Source organism: Dipodomys spectabilis, unplaced genomic scaffold (genome assembly GCF_019054845.1).
Source record: "Dipodomys spectabilis isolate Male_0828 unplaced genomic scaffold, ASM1905484v1 ptg000009l, whole genome shotgun sequence".
Lineage (NCBI taxonomy): Eukaryota > Metazoa > Chordata > Mammalia > Rodentia > Heteromyidae > Dipodomys > Dipodomys spectabilis.
In genome coordinates this window covers 10,397,087-10,413,178 of record NW_024870686.1, presented here as the reverse complement: position 1 = coordinate 10,413,178, position 16,092 = coordinate 10,397,087, and positions in this window count along the sequence as shown.

The following is a 16,092-nucleotide window of genomic DNA, read 5'->3' as shown; positions in this document are numbered from 1 at the left end:
AGAAATGCTCAACCTCCCTAGCCATAAAAGAAATGCAACTCAAAACAACATTGAGATACCACCTCACCCAGTTATACTGGCTATCATCAAGAACTCTAATAACAATAAATGCTGGAGGGGATGTGGACAGAAAGGGAACCTTACTGCATTGTTCATAGGATTGTAAACTTGTTCAACCACTTTGGAAGTTGTATGGCGGTTCCTCAAAAGAACTCCACCTAGAGCTCTCCTGTGCCCCAGCAATCCCACTTTTGGGCATTTACCCGAATGATCACAAACAAGACCATACTAAAGCTACCAGCACAACTATGTTTATTGCAACATTATTTGCCATAGCTAAGATATGGAACCAACCCAGATGCCCCTCAGTAGATGATTAAATCAAGAAAATGTGGTATATATACACAATGGAATTCTATGTCTCCATCAGAAAGAATGGCATTGCCCCATTTGTTAGGAAATGGAAAGGCTTGGAAAAAATGATATTCAGTGAACTAAGCCAGGCCCAAAGAAACATAGGTCCCATGGTTTCCCTTATTTGCAATAACTAGTATATGTCTGAGACAAGCAGAAAGGGTCTGATAAGTTGATGTTAGTCGAAATGTACCCAAAGATAAGGACTCAAATGGTTTTTCTTTCTTGCTATTGTTTCTAACATATTTATAAGATGATTTCTTTGTATGTCCTTCCCCCACGGAATAACCCATTTTCACTGTATTTGATGTTAGTATAATTTGTGGAGGGGGATGGAAAAACTAATTATTTAAATAGGGATACAGGTGAATCCATTTTAACAATGAGATGTACAACATGATATGTCGAAAAATGAATTTACAACTTTGGCACGGGGATGGGGGGTTGGGGAGGGAAATAGAAAGGGATGGGAAGGGGAAACAAAAGAGGAGGCAACAATGCTTGATAAGAAATGTACTCATTACCTTGCTCATGTAATTATAACCCCTTTGTATGGTATTTTCACAATTTAAAAAAAACCTGTCACAGGAGTAATATAAGTGAATTTAAATCCATGAAAACATTCAAAAGAGTATGCTAGGGAGCGCAATGATAAAGTCTACACTTAGATAGAAGTCAATTGAATTTTAGCTTTGAACTTTGAATCTTTGGTGTCTGAACTTTCACGTTAAGAAGTGGGAGCCATTGAAGAGTTTTAACAGATCAATATCCTCTTTGTAATCAGTAATAAAGAAAAGTGTTTTTCTCTCAATAGCACTATTTGAGTTGATTTTCTACCTTGAAAAACGTTCATCCAATTCTGTCTTTTTTCTATCGTATAAGCTGTTCATTTTCTTACTATTATCCACAGAATTTTCCTCCATGATAAATTGTTTATCTGCAATCATTTTCTGATATAAGAAGTCTTTTGTGAATTACTTGGGAAAATACATCATACAGAGGAACATTCATTATTATTCTCATTATCTTTATTCACATCACTGTGATTATCATTATCATCATCATTTGTCTTACTCCATCTGGTTTTTCCTTGCTCCCTGAAGCTTTTTCTGCTATGCTTCATATTTTATTAGAAATTTTTATTATTTTCTTAATGTTCTTCTACCTGCCAGGTGAATGTGTATGTGTGTGTGTGTGTGAGAGAGAGAGAGACAGAGAGACAGAGAGACAGAGAGACAGAGAGAGACAGAGAGAGAGAACAAAGGAGAGAACAAAGGAAAAAGTTTGAGAGAGCATCCAATCATATTAAAATTTCAAGCTATATATAATTTTATTTAAAAATAATGATCAGATTTAAAATTCACCCTGCTGACAATTAAACTTACTTCTATTTATCTGACGTGTGAAGAATACTTGAACATTATTTTGTCTGTTGAATGAACACTGTCAATGCTGATACACTGATACTATGAATCAGTTAAAATGGTAAAAGAAGTCACTATTGATGTGAATGACCAGCACATTCTCTTCCCTTCATTTCTCTCAAATACTCTGTGAGTTTTGACACTTACAGCATCACACTTCCAAATCTCTTAAACTAACACTACTGTTTATTGGATAGGAAATGAGAACTTCCTGCAGTGTGGATCTCAGTCTGAGGGGGAGAGATGTTAGGCGATAGGAACTGAAATAGAAGCTGCAGTTTTAAAAGTAATTATGATTAATACTCTTGTTCAGCTGTTTCCTTGTTTAACATTTAATTAATCAAAAGAAAAGTTTAGGCTTATAGAAATACATTTTTAGAAGACATTCAAATATTGTATCCTCTGGATGTTCCACAATAATCAATTCACTTCTTGTTGTCAGAGTAAGATATGAAGTGCAAGATACGTAAGTTCTTTATTACTATATGACACTCGGTCAGTACACAGAACTACTGCATTGCAAACAAATCTTTAGGAAAAATCCCTACCTCAGTTATGAGAAGTACAAACCCTCTACTCGTAAAGAACAATAGGTTGCATATCAAGGGGTTTTAGAAAGTCAAAAATACTGTGACTTATTGCAAAGTAAAAGGAGAGGTAGATAAAATCATATACATTCTTTCATCCTATTTTTCTCATGTAGGATTTAGTACTTAATAAAATAAACTTCCCATTAGAGCACAATCTTACTTTCTGGTAACATTAAACATAAAATAAATTAAAAGTCTACTCTTCTATTACCTCAGCAATTGACATTCTACTATTTGATTATGTCTATTTGAATTAGTCATTGTGGACAAATTGTGTGAGTTGTCCAAGAAAAACAAAGCAAGATGTATACAAGTGTGCCTCCAGTAGTAGAATATCAGCCTATCAGATACTAACCTCTGAGTTCCAATTTTAGCACCACTTCCCCAATTTTAGCACAATTATATATATACATGTATATATATATGTATATATATCAGCATTGTTATGTATGACTTTTGTTTCCTTGTGTGATGAAAATTACCTTCTAGACTGTTTATAATCTCACCACCTCTTACTATGTCCTATAACTAAGTGGAGAATATATGCAACTTTTAAAATTCCATGGTCTATGATTCTTTAAATGAACCTGGTCTCCCTTCCTTGGCTTCATGGAAGTGCTGAATCAGTTTGTTCTCATATTCATTAAGGACATGGAGGCTGAGGTATAAAAATGTCTTTGGTTTTTGACTTGGTATTACATCCCATCATCCCAACACCCCATGATCTCAAAATCATTCCACCTTCTCAAAATCCTACTATCTCCTCAGCCCAACATTACCAATATTCCATCAATTCATCATCATCCAAAACTATCATCTTATTATCCCAAAAGCTCAAAATTCACCATCTCATCACATTATCATTTCATCATCCCAATATCCCAACATTCAATGATCTTAATGTCTCAGCATCGTATTTTCTACCACATCCCAACATCCCAACATCTTATTGCACCATCATCCCATTTCTCCATCACTCCTCCTTCAATTTCCCCAACATTCCATCATCACGTTATCAAATTGAATGGAACAAATACTAGACTAGATTCAAAACGATGGAAATAGTTTCAACTTATTTAGAGGAGGATGTTTTTGTTGTTGTTGGTCATGGGGCTTGAACTCTGGGCCTGAGTGCTGTCCCTGCACTCTTCAGCTCAAGGTGAGCGCTCTCCCACTAGAGCCACAGCGTTACTTCTGCTTTTATAGTGGTTTATTGGAGATAAGAGTCTCATGGACTTTCCTGCCCAGGCTGGCTTTGAACCACAATCCTCAGACCTCAGCCTCCTAGTAGCTAGGATTATAGGCATGAGCAGGAATATTAAGCCAGGTGTTTAAGTAAAATCACATATGATAAAATTATATAACTTCCTTTTTTCTACATAGGGTGTTTTTAAATGTATTGTCTGCAAGAATGTATATTCTTTTTTTCGGGGGGGGGGGGGTCGGGTCGTGAGGCCTGAACTCTGGGCCTGGGCGCTGTCCCTCAGCTCTTCAGCTCAAGGCTAGTGCTCTACCACTTGAGCCACAGCGCCACTTCCGGTTTTTTTCTTTTTGCTTATGTGGTGCTGAGGAATGGAACCCAGGGCCTCATGCATGCAAGGCAAGAGCTCTACCACTGAGCCACCGTCCCAGCCCCTGTATATTCTTTTCTATCATACTTCTTCACAAAATTTCTTCTACTTTTAAATCTGAGGTTAATAAAACCTCATTTAACAAATGTGGATCAAATATTACTATCTTCTTGATTAAACATATATTGAGTTTTTATAACTTATCAACTATGTTTGATGCTTAATTAACATTTTCAGGATACAGACTTAGAAACTTGTTATTTAGAAAAATGATTGAGATATGCAAACATGGGTGCTCTTTGAATTATGATATTTCTCAAAATTATAATCAGAACTTTTAAACTGCACTATCAGTAAGCATCATTTACCCTATTTAATATAACTTAAAATATGATTATTGTATAAAAGAGTTAGTAAACAAATAACTACTAATAGAGTAATGATAATTGTGATATATTTAGTATTTGCTGCCCTCCAAGAAGTAGTGTTTCAATTGTATGTTCTTTTTAGTTTTGTTTTACTTTGAGTTTGCATTATTTCTGGTTAAGTCACAGGTGAGATTTAATTGTGTCTGAGCAGAATCATTTGATGAGTAATCTGCCAGGATAGCATTCTGTCCTCTGATCATTTCTATTATCACTGTTATGCCAGAAAATACACTTATTTATTAAGGCCCTTTGATAATTGTAATTTGATGTTTTTGCTTAATTGTTTTATGTGTATCTGGTACTTTATTGTTGCACACTCATCTTCCCTGTAGGACATGTGGTGGGTAATATATTCAGCCTGTATACTTATCTGCCTCTCCATTCTGTGGAAGTCTCTGCCAGAAGACAGTGTGCACTTGTGTGTAAATGGATAAATGATAGAATTTATTTAGTTTCATAGCAATAGAATTAAATTATATTTCCGGCCTCTAGTTATGAAGCTATCCATACTTCATTTCTATAGCATGTAAGAAAAGTTCATACTTTCAAATTTTTCAAAATGGATTCAATTAGAAAATAAATTTTATATTACTTATCTTATAGCCTTATCATTTAAAAACTTATTAAATATATTTCATCTTTTAAAAATATATGACCATCATATTTATTGTTCCAATAAAGAACTAGAAGTGTAGGGAGATTAACTTCAGGTCTTTAAAATAAACTAAGGAAGTCCCTGCCTTGGGAACACAGGCCTACTGATCACATCTCAAGTAAACTCCCAAATACTTGGCATGTAGTAAGTACTTTTCATTTCTAATATTCTACATTATTGATAAGTATTTCTATGCATTTTAAAGGAGAGAACAAAGCCTATCTTCACCAATTAACATTTTGACAAATTTACTGTTTTGGTACTTGGTAAAGGCAAGCTTCAGAGGAGATGTCTCTTCATCTCTAAATACTTGTCATGGATATCATGAGAAATAGTCTTCTTACATACCAACAGTGTGACAATTGTTCCTCATTAGCAGCATGGATTTAACATTATCTGATTTTTTTTGTTAACCTTGAAATGTCTCTAATTGTTCTTAATTTTCAATGATTTGGCCCACGATCTATTCAAGACACCAGCATTCCATTTTACTGTATTTTTTTTTAATTGTGAAAATACTGTACAGAGGGGTTACAATTACATGGGCAAGATAATGAGTACATTTCTTATCAAGCATTGTAGCCTCCTCCTTTGTTTCCCCTTCCCATCCCTTCCCATCCTCCTCCCTCCACCCAATCCTCCCCACATTCCCCCCACCAAAGTTGTAAAGTTTGTTTTCGACATAACGACTTGTACATCTCATTGTTGCAATGGGTCCACCTGTATCCCTATTGAAACACTATTTTACTTTAATGACCCCTCTACTCCTCACATTTATTTTTAAGACATTGGTATTTTTGGTACCTTCAAGAGAGTTTTTTTTAACTAACTCCTGTATGTATAAAGATAACTGTTTCCTCATATGAAGATTTATAATACATATTTTTGTAAGTCAATTATGTTAGTAGAGTTGAACACTTATTTTTGCACCATATTAATAGGCATGCTATTTTATTCCACTATTATATAAATTGTGGGCTGTCACTTTTTGGGCATGTAGGCTATTATATGTTTATATACTTTTATATTCATTATATTAAACATGCATTTCCTTGTTTTATTAAGAAATACTTTCTCTGCAATTCTTTTGAGATTATGTAACCATCTTTTCTCTTAATTGTCTATATGGATGATTTCATGAATTGGTGTTTTGAGTGTTTTCTAAGTAGCAATTAATTATGACATTGCATCTTTATTTACTCTCTGATATTTTTCTGTGTAGTACTTTTTTATAATCTCAAATGTGGGTAAACTCTTCTAAGTATCTTGTTTGCCAGTATTCTTTTGCTTTCCAGTAAATTTCCATAGATATTAAGTGCTCCGTTAATAGTCATAAAATTTAGCCATGAAGCCATCAGTTCCTTGGTTTTTACTCTTTGAGAGATTCATTTATTACAGTTTCAACCTCATTGGTTGTTATAGATTTATTTACATAAACTATCTATTCTGAGCTAAATTTTGGTAGGTGTAGGTTATCCAGTATTAGTGTATTTCACTAATATCTTTTGAAGTTTTTCCTACATGATCTCAGATTTCATTTTTGTTTGCTACATTTATCTCCATTTTTGCTTCTTACATGCTGGCAATCGACTAAGACTCCCGCATTGGAGATAAGATGTGATGTTACTCACAAACAACATGAAGTCTGACATTCACGTTACCTCTGTCACCCTTGCCTACCAAGTCCTGCAGGGAGATAGCAACAAGGATCATTCAGCATTTTGAATGGCAGAGTGATTCCTGTCACACTTAAGGCATTTTTGCCTTAGGAAGCTTAATATTTCACAATATTTCTCTAGAGGACCATATTTTCTTTTGTGTGCTAACACTAGAGTATTGTTTTCTCTGGAGGAGACATTGTGTCTTCCAAAATTGTGTCCAGTACAATGCAGATATCTTTGAATAGATACTAATCCCCCCCCCAAAAACCCAAAATCAAAACCCAAAACAAAAACAAACAAAAACAGACATCACAAAACGACAGGTGAAAGAATGTTGAAACTTATTTTCCACTATCTTTAACTTTATGCTACCATTTCTTCAAGGATTGAGTGTACACTGTACTAAAGAATCATGTCTCGGGCTGTGTGAATCACAGACAGGAAAAATAAAGTTAGATTGTACATATGATGGGACATTTCCTCAGGAGTCCATACTTGAGGAATGTGAAGATCATAGAGACTTATTCATAGCTTGATATTGTATGTTTTTTAAATTTCATTCTCTGGATTATTTAATGTCAGCTACTTCCATTAATCAAAAGAATTAAATATGTAATATGCACATAGGTGCAATCTCCAGTATAAGTAGAACTTCCTATGGCTTCTCACAGAAAGGGGTTTTGGAGTTTTCTGTCACAGTGACATGCACATCTTGTTGGCATTCTCTGGCAGCCTTTACCTGAGAAAAACTTTCCATTATTGAGATCAGTCTGCTGAAAAATGTGTTGGCATGAGCTTCCTATCCTGAGTTAGTGAGATTGGTGTCGCTTGAGTGTATGCAGCCAGAAAGGCACAGTTGTCAGGGTTACTAGGATACATATTCTAGCCTAGTGAGATATGAATATATCTAGATTAGAAACATCTACAATTCAGCTTCAGAGGGTCTAATGTATATCAAAATTAGAGATAACCATATCCTATTAGTTCTTTTAGATTTCTTTTGTTTGTCATCCGAGTAAAATTTGTTTCTTAGAGTGAAAAATAATTCAAGTGTCAATGAAAAGGTCAGTATTATTTAAAGTATTAATATAACACATTTTATTAGCTTCAAATAATGTCTAATGACATCATCTATATAATTCCAGTGTATGTTCTGTTAGGTAGGTTATTTTTTTCAAGTGAATTCTAAAGTCTTCCCTTTCCAGCTGGCCAAAATCTGTGAAATTATATGTTAAATTAGTAAAGAATAAGAAAGTACTGTGACAGAGAAATTACCTACAATTATACCAATTACATACATGGATATAAAATAATAGTTTTATATTAATGATTGAATCAAATTTCATCTAGATAAGTTGATTTCATCAATCCTCCCATCTTGTCTGACCTATAGTTGACATTGAAATATTTGAAAAAATTGGATGCACATGCCCTCAAATATACCCTAGTTTCTTAATTCTTCTCCAATTAATTGAGATGATTTTATTTTCTAGATATTTTAAATAGGAAAACAGAGCCCTCAGTAAGATTTAAATGACAGATGAACAAAGAATCACTGTCTCAATTTAAGCAGGTTTTAATACCTCAACAATACAAATTATACTTAATATTCACAATATCTATTAGCTGAAGTGTGCTAAGTGTGCTTTAGCAGATACTTCATCAGTAATCTGATTATTTCTACAACATATAGGAAGACTTCTAAGGATTTTATTGAACATTTTATTGAATTAGTCCTAAATATTTTAAATAATTAACTTTAAATTATAAAACTAAGTTGTCTACTGTATATTATGAGAGGTAAGTGGGAGTTCATATCATTTTCAGGATATAAAATACATGCATAAAATTTTCATGAATTAATGATTTAATTTAAGAATTTAAATATTTAAGTGATATTTAAATTTAATTTTATCTACTTTAAGGCAGGGAAATGAGTTTGAGACTGTATATTATTCTCAAAATTGGTTTTAAGAGAAAAGTGGATATTTTCTGTACTTTTCATTGATTAGCACACATTTAAATCCCCATAAATCTCCATCAAACAGTAGTTCTTTTGTCATGATGTAACCACCATATCGCTAAATTAATTATCACATAGTGTTGTGCAATATTTTTTCTTTTATTTATTTATTTCATAAAATGAACAGGGAACAGTTAATTTCTTACTATAATTTCCAAAGGTAAAAAAGCAACCACAGACAATATCTTTATTTCTGAAAAGAATGATCATCATGTACATAAGAAGTTATGGACCTTGGGACACAGAACTATGGGACTCTTTCTCACTAGGAGATTGCTGTGCATGTCCAAGGAGAAAGAAGCAATTAATGAAGTGCTTTGCACAATCAGGATATACTTTAAGCTCTATTGCTAATTTTTAAAACACCACTCAATAACACTCCTTGAAAGATATTTATCATTGCAAGTTTGTGTTTTTTTTTTCATGAAAATGAAATGTACCCCAGAGTCAAGTTTTAATAACAGCTGTGCTGTGTTGATTCTGGGTTCTGTACAATGTTGTGGAGTTCTAACCTTTCCTATTAAAATAGCCCTGCAGTCATTGCGTGAAGGCATCTATGCAGATACTACTAATGTGAGTTTAAATACTGCGGTGTCCTTTATCAAGGAGAGCCTACACTTTTCCAAAGCTGTCACAACTGGCTAACTCTGGTCCAATTCATAAGGGATTAATTGGCCATGGTACTTGGGAGTCGAAATACTGTCATAGAGGCTGTAGATCTGTCACTTTGATACACAAGGTAATCAAGTTTAGTCACAGACTCTCCATGAATGTTAATAGCTTACCTAAGCAAGAAATCATTAGAAGCTGTTTACTGCATGTAGGCTCCAGGACTATAATTTGGATATTCATTCAGATAACTTTACTTTCAACAACTGCACTACAAGTTCAAATGTGTAGGGTTTTCAGTGTGAGCAACCTTAAACTGAAAAAATAAAAGCAAAACAGAATTTTTCTAGGCTCCTAGTTTCCTTTTCGTTCCGGTGAGTACAGTAACATTTTGAAAAGACCAAGTAAAAAGTGAATATTTTCTTTCATTTTTAGCTCCACTTTTCTTCCAGGGAGCAATTTCATATCTCTCATAGGAAATCTTTCCTGAACACTTATTCTTCCTTAATGTGGAAAGCAATACACATACACATATGTAAATCATGATATGGAATTTTATTTGAATAGAATTTCAGTACTCTTTGGTAGCTTCCTGGTTGTTAGTATGTAGACTGTGCTATATTCTCACCATTGCTCTGTAGGGATGAACTGTGTTTTCTTCAAATGTCTATTAGATTTTGACTACAAATAATTTTCTAAGAAAATAAGGAAATTAGACATACATTATCTCATTCAAAAGTAAATTCTATTTGACTCTGTACAGATCATGTATTTTACTGCATGAGGGGGGCCTTTGCACTAGCAGTTAGAAGCACAGTAGTCAAGGCCTTGAATTTTTAAGATGGAATTTCACACTGTGATTGGTGTCCTAAATTTCTCAGGAATGATTTAACTATTAGAACCCAGATGAGAATGTTTGTCTGTGGCTTCTGTCCCTAACAATAGTTTTCCTTTGCCAGAAAATTGAGAAGTGGGAGAAAATGATGAAATTATAAATTGATCAGACAAGAAGCTGACTTGGCCAAAAAGGGAATTTTGGCACTAGCAACCGAGTTATGCAATATCTGCAAGCCTATCATGCAGGACAAAAAATCTGGGATAAAATGAACTGAAGATCTGACAAGTATGGAGTTGACAAATCAATAAATTCAGTGACCATGTGTGTTTCGGGACAGATTGCATGTCTGATGAAGTGCACACAGAAGTAAACATTGTATTTTATAGGCTATGTAAGGAAAACAGAACTAGAACATTTTTAGTATAGAAAACATTCAAATAACTGTAAATGAAGATAATATTGCATATTCATGTGCATACACATATCTGCGTGCATGATGCATTCATGTACATCTTTCTCAGAGTTACAGAAAGAATTAATTTACGCATCTAAAATAATCCTATAATAATAGCACAGTAGTTTACTGAATTGTAGTTTTTGTCTCAGACTCTTAGAAACATCTGATTTATTAACAGAATGACATTTACATTGGTTTTGGATAACCTTGGAAGGGTAACTTTTGTATTACAGGACTGTATAGTGTTGATATAGAACCACCAGGATTCTTTTTCTGCTTCCTTTTTATGTGATAGACAATAATTGTCTGGTTTTAAAGAAAAGCTCACAATGCAAGAGTGCAGACTGCTCTGGCATTTATATTCCATTAACCTTGAAGTACAAGTGGAAGAGATGAAGAGAGACATCTGCACTGGCTCCATCAGATTTCCTGGGTCTTCAAGCCAAACAGCCTGGACAGCTGTCCATCAAGATAGCACATGGCTAGAAAATGACAAAGGGTAAAAAAGAATGGGATATAATGGATGACACTGTAACCTGTAGTAGAAGAAAAACACATGAATATCATTGATACACGTGGATGTTTCTAGAAGTGATTCCTGTATCTCCAACCAAAAACAAAATTCTACAATTAATAGTGACATTTGTTTTTCAAATTTAGAGTAATTTATCTATTGTTCCCTTGTACCTCTTTAATGGTTCTTGATTTTTATTGCTTGATATTTATCATTACTAAGATACTATATTTTGAAAGATAATTAACATCCGAAATATCCAAGATTCATGTCCTGAATGGGTGACCAAAAGAGTTATATTTTCCTTTATACGATTAGTAAGTATTTTTTAGTTCAAAAATATTTTCATCAATATTTACTGATTGCTTACTATATAATTTTGAAACATATATGTATACACATGCAAATATATACATAAACCCGATATATTTCATATATATATATATATATATATATATATATTAGTTTGAAACATATTGAGTGTTGCAATCAAGACACAGAAAGAGCCCAATATGGGAAGAGGAAGCAATTCATGAAGAGTTTTAAAACATCAATTCATCCAATTGAGAATATTTTTAATAGATCCTACATGTTTGTTAGAACTTATTCTGGATGGCTCTTTTGTGTTGTTATCTACCACCTTTCAAATTGTATTGAACTCTGACTCTGAAGAATTCTCTTCTGAATGGCAAAGTACACAGTACTTTTTTTTAATTATCAGAAAACTGTTTTAGAGTTTAAGTGATCATTTCCTTTGTATTATTACCTATTTGAGCATGTATCATGTAGCTGGTATAAGGTACAACAGCAGCTTCTTCAGTTTGTTCTAAATGCATATATTTTTAACTATCTTGTTTTCCTGTTATGTCCTATATATTGCAGAGTGCCTGTTATACATGAGAGTCTGTGGAGAACACAGGCTGCATCTGCAGTTTTATTTGTAAAACATCCATCATAGTTATGAGCAGTCAGGGCACTAGGCAAAGACTTTATTGGAGGTGATATTTACCAATGAAGATGATGGACCAGATATAGAAGTTTATGTGACTCTCATTCCAGACTGCATCATCTCTTTGTATATATTGTCTAGTATGTTTATGTCACTTACTCATGAATAAAGGCTTATGGAGGACCATTATTCACAAATATTGAGGGCTCAGAATCATTGTTAAGAGCTTATTAAAAAGATTCTCACAGGCAATTATAAAATACTGCTCTTTTTGCACTTCCTGCTTGGGAGGAGACAAGTGACTCTTCCCCAGAGTTTTATGAAAAAAGCAGCTGACACTTAAAAAGCCAATTACTACAGATCCTTAATTGTTCATTTGGATTTATGTCTCTCTAAGTCAGTTTGTTGGCTAATGTTTTCAATAACAACAAATAGAAAGTGCAGCTTAATGTGAAAATTAATACTCAATAGAGATCAACAAAACATAGCAAGCAAACAGCTAACGTTTTGCTGTTTTGTTAAGCTGTTCAAACAAAAATTTGAATTACATTTCACTAAATCTAACTAAAATCATTTGAAGGTCAACAGTTAATAGAAGTGAAAAATGATTGTTAAAAATACACATTTATGACTGATTTCCAAAAAAATGAACAAAGCCTTAAAATATTAAAATTCATTGCATGCCTCAACATCTCATTGAGGTTTATGAGTAAAATGTGTAAATTGTCAGTATTTACTCTCCAATTCTAAAAAGTAGCTTAAAAACTATTGTTTAACAATTTCTTTAATAATTGTATACTAAGTATTAGTAATGTACCAGGCACTATTTTAGGCTCCTGGACTACAAGCACTTACAATTGGACTAAATAAACTTTCTTCTTAGGTCTTTAAGTTAATGATTGGAGAGATGAAACAATAAGAAGCATCTGTATGCAAAAATATCATATTGCATGTATAAGCTTGTCATACTGTATGTTTTATAGATATGTTAGACTGCATGCTATAAAACTATAATGGAAAAATAAAATGTAGGATAGTCAAAAGAGATCAAGAATGATCACGGCTGGAAAGGAAAGATGACAATTTTATGTAGAGAACTACCTGTAGTCAACACTGAGATCTATTATTTCAAATATTGGAGGGATATGAATGTGATACTAAGCTAATATATTTTCTCAGGGCATGTAATAATAATAATAATAGTAATGATAGTATAGATCTATTGATGACAATTATCTCTAGTGTCTCTACTCATAATAATAATAATAATAGTAAAGATCCACTGATGACAATTATCTCTAGTTGATAGATAGAAAGATTTCACTTTGTTTAAGAGCCTAAGATATATTCTAAATATGAAAGACAAAAAAGCAATTCAAGTTTTCTTGAACTTTGGTTACAAAACTCACTATAGAATTATGTTGCCATTAGCTGATGACATAGAAATTTTCCCCCTAATATTAAATACACCTAAATTGAAAGTCTGGTTATGAAGAAGCTAAGAGCTGTACCTGTATATGCCAGGAAGGGTCATTTTGTTTAGGCCTTCCAGTTTCACAGCAAAGCAAGTCCAAAAGACTTGCCCCTTTTGAAGAACCTCCATACTATTTTCCAAAGTGGTTGAACAAGTTTACACTCCCACCAACAATGCAGTAGGGTTCCCTTCTATCCACACATCCCCTCCAGCATCTGTTGTTATTAGAGTTCTTGATTATAGCCATTCTAACTGGGGTAAGATGTTATCTCAATGTTGTTTTGATTTGCATTTCTTTTATGGCTAGAGAAGTTGAACATTTCTTCATGTGTCTATTGGCCTTTCTTATTTCCTCTTCAGAGAAGTTTAAGTCTTTAGCCCACTTATTTATTGAGAAGTTGTTTCTTTGAGGATTTGTTGTTGGGGGATTTAATTTTTTGAGTTCCAGGTATATTTTAGATATGAGACCCTTGTCCATTATATGGATGGTGAAGATCTTCTCCCAATCCATGGGATTTCTATTGATCTTGCTAGCTTTGTCCTTTGCCATGCAGAAGCTCTACAATTTCATGCAATCCCATTTGGCCAACCTTTGTTTGACTTGTAGTGTTTCTGGGTCTCTATTAAGAAAATTTGAGCCTGTGCCAAGGAGACCTAGGGTTTCTCATATTCTGTCCTGTAATGTTTTCAGGGTGTCTGCTTTGACTCCGAGGTCTTTGATCCAATTGGAGTTGATTCTGGTGCAGGGTAATATATAAGGATCTAGCTTTAGTTTTCTACAAGTGATTAACCAATTTTGCCAGCACCATTTACTGAAGAGGCTGTCTTTCTTCCATTCTATTTTTTCCTCCCTTATCAAAGATTAGGTGGCTATAGGTCTGTGGGTTCATTTCTGGGTCTTCAGTTCTCTTCCATTGATTGGTCTTGAGGTCTCTTCTTGTGCCATTACCAACCTGTTTTGATTATTATGGCTTTCTAATTGAGTATGAAATTTGGTATTGATATTCCTCCAGCACTATTCTTTCTGTTAAGGATGTTTTTACTATTCTGGGTCTTTTATTGTTCCATATGAATTTTTGGATTGCCTCTTCTATTTCCTTGAAGAATGAGGTTGGAATATTGATAGGTATTCCATTGAATTTGTAGATAACCTCAGGAAGTACTGCCATTTTCACTATGTTGATCCTTCCAATCCAGGAGCATAGGAGGTTTTTCCACTTTCTAAGTTCTGTTTTGATTTCCTTTTTCAGTTTTTTAAAGTTTTCATCATAGAGTTCCTTCACTTCTTCGGTTAAGTTAATTCCTAAGTATTTTATTTTTTGTGGGGCTATTACGAATGGAGTTGCTTTCCTAATTTCAGCCACGCTCTTCTCATTGTTGGCATACCAAAAAGCCATTGATTTTTGAGGGTTAATGTTATACCCTGCTACTTTGCCAAAGGTTTGAATCACCTAGAGTAATTTGGGAATGGAGTCCTTGGGATTTTTTAAATACAAGATCATGTCATCTGCAAAGATGGAGAATTTTCCTTCATCTTTCCTTATTTGGATCCCCTTTATGTTTGCATCTTGTCTTATGGCTGTATGTAGGCATAGTAATACTAAATTGAAGAGAAGTGGAGAAAGTGGACATCCTTGTCTCATCCCTGAGTTCATAGGAAATGGCTTTAGTTTTTAACCATTAAGTATAATATTGACTGTAGGTTCATCATATACAGCCTTTATTGTATTGAGGAATGTTCCATGGATTCCTAGTTTTTCCAGAGCCTTCATCATAAAGGGGTGTTGGATCTTGTCAAGTGCTTTTTCTGCATCTATTGTGATAACCATGTGGTTCTTATCCTTGCTCTTGTTGATGTGATGAGTTATATTAATTGATTTGTGTATATTGAACCAGTTTTGCATCCCTGAAATGAATCCTGTTTGATCATGGTGTATGATTTTTTTGGATAGAGCTCTCCTATGACACAGCAATCCCACTTTTGAAGAGTCACACAAATGATCACAAACAAGACCAGATAGAGCTACCAGCACAACTATGTTTATTGCAGCATTATTTACCATAGCTAAGATATAGAACCAACACAGATGCTCCTCAGTAGATGAATGGATCAAGAAAATGTGGTATATATACACAATGAAATTCTTTGCCTCCATCAGAAAAAATGACATTGCCCCATTTGTTAGGAAATGGAAAGACTTGGGAAAAATTATATTAAGTGAAGTAAGCCAGGCCCAAGGAAACATAAGTCCCATGGTTTCCCTTATTTGCTATAACTAGTATATGTCTGAGAGAAGCAGAAATGGTCAGATAAGATGATGTTAACTGTAATGAACCCCAAGATAAGGACACAAGTGTGTTTTTTTTTTTTTTGCTATTGTTTCTAAGATATATAAGGTACCATGTGATTTTTTTTTTGCTGTTTTGTATGTCCCTCCCCCATGGTATGACCTCTGTTTTCACTGGATTTGATGTTGGTATAATT